A 5529-nucleotide genomic window follows, 5' to 3' on the forward strand; every position below is an offset into this window, starting at 1 on the left:
CATTTATTCATGGAATCATCTAAGTCAGGAGTCTCAAACTCAGTTTACCTGGGGGCCGCAGGAGGCAAAGTCGGGGTGAGGCAGGGCCTCATAAGAGATTTCGCTTACCAAATATTTGCAATAAATCGCATTGGTAAGAAAAAAAATTGCATTAAACATTTGCATACCCGAGTAGTTCCGTTCGGGGTATGCAAATGTTTAATGCGATTTTTTTTCTTACCAATGCGATTTTTAGTGCGAATATTCGGTAAGTGAATAATCGCGAATACTGCGATATTTGAAGGCCGGCCGCGGGCCACAAAATGTTGTACGGAGGGCTGCAAACGGCCCGCGGGCCGCGAGTTTGAGACCCCTGATCTAAGTGGTCACTAAGAGACACTTGGTGAATGTCTAAAACTTCAGAAGGCATGATTCCAAGTGCTGTGAGTGTGGGAGTGGAAGGGACATGGTCATCATCTCCAAAGAACTTAAGAATATAGCTGCAGAGACATTCTGCATATGACACACTGATGAACCCCTATTATTAAGAGGTCAGAATGAGGCTGAGGGGGAAAGTATCTGCTGGCAAGCCTGAGGTCATGATCTCATAATTCCTGGCTCTGCTGGGGTGATCCTTGGTGCATCAACCAAGAGCAAAACACCATCTCTACAACAAAGGGAAGGGGGGAAAATTCACTCATCTCAAATAGATATATTTCCTCTTTACTAGTCTGCCTTCTGATAGCTCCTGGGCCTTCTGCAAGGTAAATTAAATCCTTTAAGTTGACTCTTAATTTATAGATGAGAAAACGAAGGTTCAGTATCATTAACTTGAATTGAGTGAAGGCAGGATTTCCCTGTAGTGGGTCCAGGACTCTTTCTAGAAAGAGCATCCAATTATTAACCTTGAATCTAAAAAGACCCCAGACTTATTCAGTCAGTCACAGAAAAGGATGAAACATGGATGCACGCTGTATTTGTGAAGTTCCCAAGCTTAATGCTAAGTGAGAGAAAGCAGATACAAAGGTCACATATGGTCTGATTCTATGTGGCAGAATATCCAGAAAAAAAAGGGACTGCATAGAAACAACAAGCGGATTGGTCAGGGCCAGAGGCTGAGTGCAGGAAGGAAAGGGGAGTGACTGCTTAATGGCCTGGGGTTTGGGGGAGTGGGGGGTGGGGGTAGGAGTGGCGGAGGGGTGGGGTGATGAAATGTTCTGGAAGTAGAGGGGTGGTGATCCAACATGGTAAAGGTACTAAAAGCCATTATTAAACGGCATACTTGAAAAAAGCTTATGTTTGTGTTCTTGGGAACACTGTTCCATAAAAGAGAATTTTTAAAGATACCAGAGTTGACTAATTATGAGATATCAGGAGCCCAGGTTTTATTAGGTACAAAGAACAAGGACCAAGCACTGAGGGAGCTTTTGCTTTCTGTTTTGTTTTGTTTGGGGTGGGGTGGGGCACACCCTAAAAGGCTCAAGGCTCATTCTCAGCTCTGTACTCAGAGATCACTCCTGGCAGTGCTTGGGGAGGTTACTGGGCCTTGAACTAGGATGGGAACAAGGAAAATAAGTATTGAACTAGTCCCATGCTCGCTCTCCAATTCTAATCTGGAGATATTTAAATAAAAATAACCCCTGAGCTTGAGGGCTTTGACATGAAGACTTATTTGATCCTGTACTTGTTCTTTGCAATATGTCTCACGAGTTCTTTCTGCAGGTGGGACATTCTTATTGGCATGAAGCTTTGCAAGAGTTGTACCATCTTCGTCACCAACCACATGGAGACTCTATCCGGAGAGCTCTGTTTCTATTCTCTCCCTTCACTCCTCTGATCTTGAACTTCTATAGTCTCATTCTCCAGGCTTTAGAGTTTCACTCAGCATTGTGCTTAGACTCTGGGGCCTAGAGACACGGTGACCCCTGAATAAGGTGTGTTCTACTGAGTTATTGTGGCCCTGAAAACCACAACTCTGGGTACTTCTGTAACAGAGGAAGTGAAGGGGGTATATGCAATCTGACTGGTTGTTTTGCTCCAAACCTCATTTACGTAGGACATGACCAATCAGATAGCAGAAAGAACTAAGGGGTGGGGCTAGGTGCTACATATAAATGCCTAAGAATTGAGGCTTACAAATGGGGTGAAAGGGTTGATGAGACAGTTTGCCTTGCCAGAGGCCATACCTAGACGGACCCGGGTTTGTTCCCCAGCATTCCATATGGTCCCCTGAGTCAGCCAAGAGCCATTTCTGAGCTCAGAGCCAGGAGTAACCCCTGAGAGATGCCAGGTATGACACCCCCCTCAAAAAAAAAGAAGAAAGAAAGAGACAGACAGACAGATGACAAAGACAACCCAAACCATGCAGGTGGTGAGAACTGTGATTGAGGATAGCAAGAGGAAGAGAGGAAGGGGAAATGATTGGGTTTGCTATGCTGGATACAAAGATTCCTCTTTCTATGACTACATGCATGAGCTGTAAGATAATGAACTGTTAAATAAAATAACTGTAATATGAGGACCTCTAGCTTTCCTCATGCTAATCTTACACTTAACCAAGAAGTTAGGTGTGATCCATTCTAACAATTTATCACTGCCAAAGGACTAGGCCTAATGCTGGGCAAATGATTCCAAGATCTTCCTTTTGTGCTGGCAGTGGGAATGCTTTTCATCTTGGAAAGTATAGTTCTCTAGCATTGTGTCCTGAGGAGAGAAATAATAGAGAGGATAAGATAGGACTTGGCAGCAGAGGTGGGAAGGTAGAGCCACTCCCAGCTGTGCTCAGAGCTTATTCCTTGTTTCTAAGCTCAGGGATCACTCTTGAAGATCTTGGGAGATCCAACACAGCCCCAAGGATTGAACCAGGGTTGGTCACATGCAAAGCAACTGCCATAACCCCTGTTGCATTTTTCTCATTCCTAATGTATGACTTTGATAAGCTCAAGGAATCATTTATGTGCAAACCATGTGCTCCATCTCCATGGCCCAAATTATTAGTAATTGCTTACCTGTCTGCCATGCTGGAGAGCAAGTCTAGAGTTTCCTACAGGCAAAGCAAGCAGTCTACCACTGACTCATACCCAGGGCCCTCAAAAAAGGATTTTGAAACTTCTTCACAGAGCTAACAATGAAATGTTTTCAAACCTTTGTACCTCAGGTCTTCCCTGAGCACACAGCCTTTGGCCTTTTGTTAGAAGCATTTAATCTCTCGGCCAGAAAACAGGACCACTGTGCCTCATTTTCTCCATTTGTTTCTCCAAAACCACAGATTCCAAGCAGGCAAACGACTGGTCCGAGACCCTTCTGGGGAGGGGAGGTGAGTGATCAGACCCAGGAAAAGGGTGCTCTGGAATGAGCTGCTGAGTCAGGCTTTGGGGGGTCTCTCATGGAGGTCCCCCACAAAACGGGACATTCACCATCTGGAACGGGTTAGTTTCACTCCTGCCTGGAGGCTGGAGGAGAGACCGAATGACCCTGGCAGGTCCCTTTCTTCCCCAGCCTCTCCAATTACCTTCTCTAATTTCCAGCAAACATGCTTTCTCTAGGGAAAAATGAATCCGGGGCTCCAGCGTCCCATGGGAGTCTGCAGCCATTTCACTTTCCCGTTTGGGGAACATGAGCTGCATGAGAGAAAATGCTCCCCGGGGCTGTCGGAAGGAAGCATTTCAACAACAACACACTATATATTTAGCTTCTTCGGAGCTGCGAGTGATCTTGGAGGCTGCAACTCAAACCGGAGGCAACCTCAGGTTCTCCTCCTGCCCCCCTTTTCCTGGGGGGTAAGGGGGTGCCTTAATTGGTTCCATTTTCTGTTTGATGTCTAGATCTCCTGAGAGATTGGGCATAAAAAGGCTGCCCCCTCCCTACCAGGCATGGGGGTTAATATGGTCATTGCTTGCAGTTATGACTATCCTGGCAGGTTCAGGGCTGATACATGAACAGCTCAGACACTGATTTCTTTTTACCCCCCCCCCCCTTGTCCTTCATGAACTTCTCTGAAATGCTACTTTCTGAACTCAGCAAAAGCAGAAAGGACTTCACAGCTTTGTTTCAGGTGTGGACACTATGAAAAATGCTTCTATTAAGGCTAGGCACTGACTGTCAGTTTAGGGAAGCTCTACAGGTCAGACGTTTCATTGACTCAACTCAGCAATCCTGGAAAGATATGAAGGTCAAAGACCCCAAAAGAAGTGCTTCCGGATTACCCAGCTTGCAAGAAGCAAAGGCACGAAGACTGGGCACAGTCTTATTCCGACTGAGTCCACACGCAGCTCAGACTCAACTCATGGATGTAATTATGGGCTTTACGAAGAATCGCATAGCATTTTTACACCACACACTGGCATTCCCCAGATTTCTTTAAATGCTGAAACTGGTTCATCATCTGAAGAAAAAAAATACTCACAAGACTAGGAAGTGAATACTCATCCCTCAGGGTCAATAATTCCCCCAAGTATTACCAGCCTAGCTTCATGGGTGCATTGCTTCTTTGCCTCCCCCTCTATAGCTCTGCTCCCCAGTACTTTAAAGAAAATTCCTTACATTGTGCTATTCTGCCCCTTAAGTACTTCCATATGTCCTTTTAAGAAGGGAGAAGGAGCGTGAAAGGAGGGGTGTCTTACAGAATTGCAAAACCAAACACCTAACACAGATCAAAGCTTCTTCCATCACACCTAATACCCAACACAAGTCTCATTGCTCCTAGAGCTTCCCCAAAGGCCTTTTCCCCTTTGGCTGGCTCAAAGAAGGATCCAAAACAGGATCCCCATATGGCATCGGGTTTAATGTCCCCCCAAGCCTCTTAATTCTCTTAATTGAGAGAATTATATCCAATTTTTCTTGGTCGTGTGATTGATGGTTAAAGAAATCTGTGCGTTCATTTGCCTGCAAAATGTTTCTCATCCTAGATGTGTTGATTTGCTTCCTGTGGTATTAACTTCTTCTGCCACCTGGGTTTTTAATAAATTTCTAAGTAAATTGAATGAGAGAGAGAGAGAGAGAGAGAGAGAGAGAGAGAGAGAGAGAGAGAGAGAGAGAGAACAAGCTCAGGGTCCTGGACTACATGTACTGCATACTTGAGGCACTGGGTTTGATGCCCAGTACCCCCATGTTTCCCAGGTATTTCAGGGTATAATACTTGGGTATAATATTGAATGAATCTGCTGACAGAACTCTGAACCATCAGGCCTGCTCCACTGGATGGAGTACAGATATTCCTCGCTTAACGACCAAGTTCCATTTCAAAGGCTTGGTCCTTAAGCGAATTGGGCTTTAAGTGAGGAACTGCATGTACTGTATACAGTAGTACAGCATATGCATAGTACTTGACAATACAGTATTCTGAATAAGTAAAATAACAAGAAAGGTCAAACTGAAAATTCTCACTTGTTTTAATTTGCATAGGTTGTATAATTTACACACAGTACTGTAATGTATTACAGAACATAAAGTTAGTCAAATAGGTACATTAAAGCACCAAAAACCACAGTACTGTACTGTGGAGTGTACAAGATGGAAAAAGAATATTTAAAATAAAATAAAATAATGGTC

Source organism: Suncus etruscus, chromosome 4 (genome assembly GCF_024139225.1).
Source record: "Suncus etruscus isolate mSunEtr1 chromosome 4, mSunEtr1.pri.cur, whole genome shotgun sequence".
NCBI lineage: Eukaryota > Metazoa > Chordata > Mammalia > Eulipotyphla > Soricidae > Suncus > Suncus etruscus.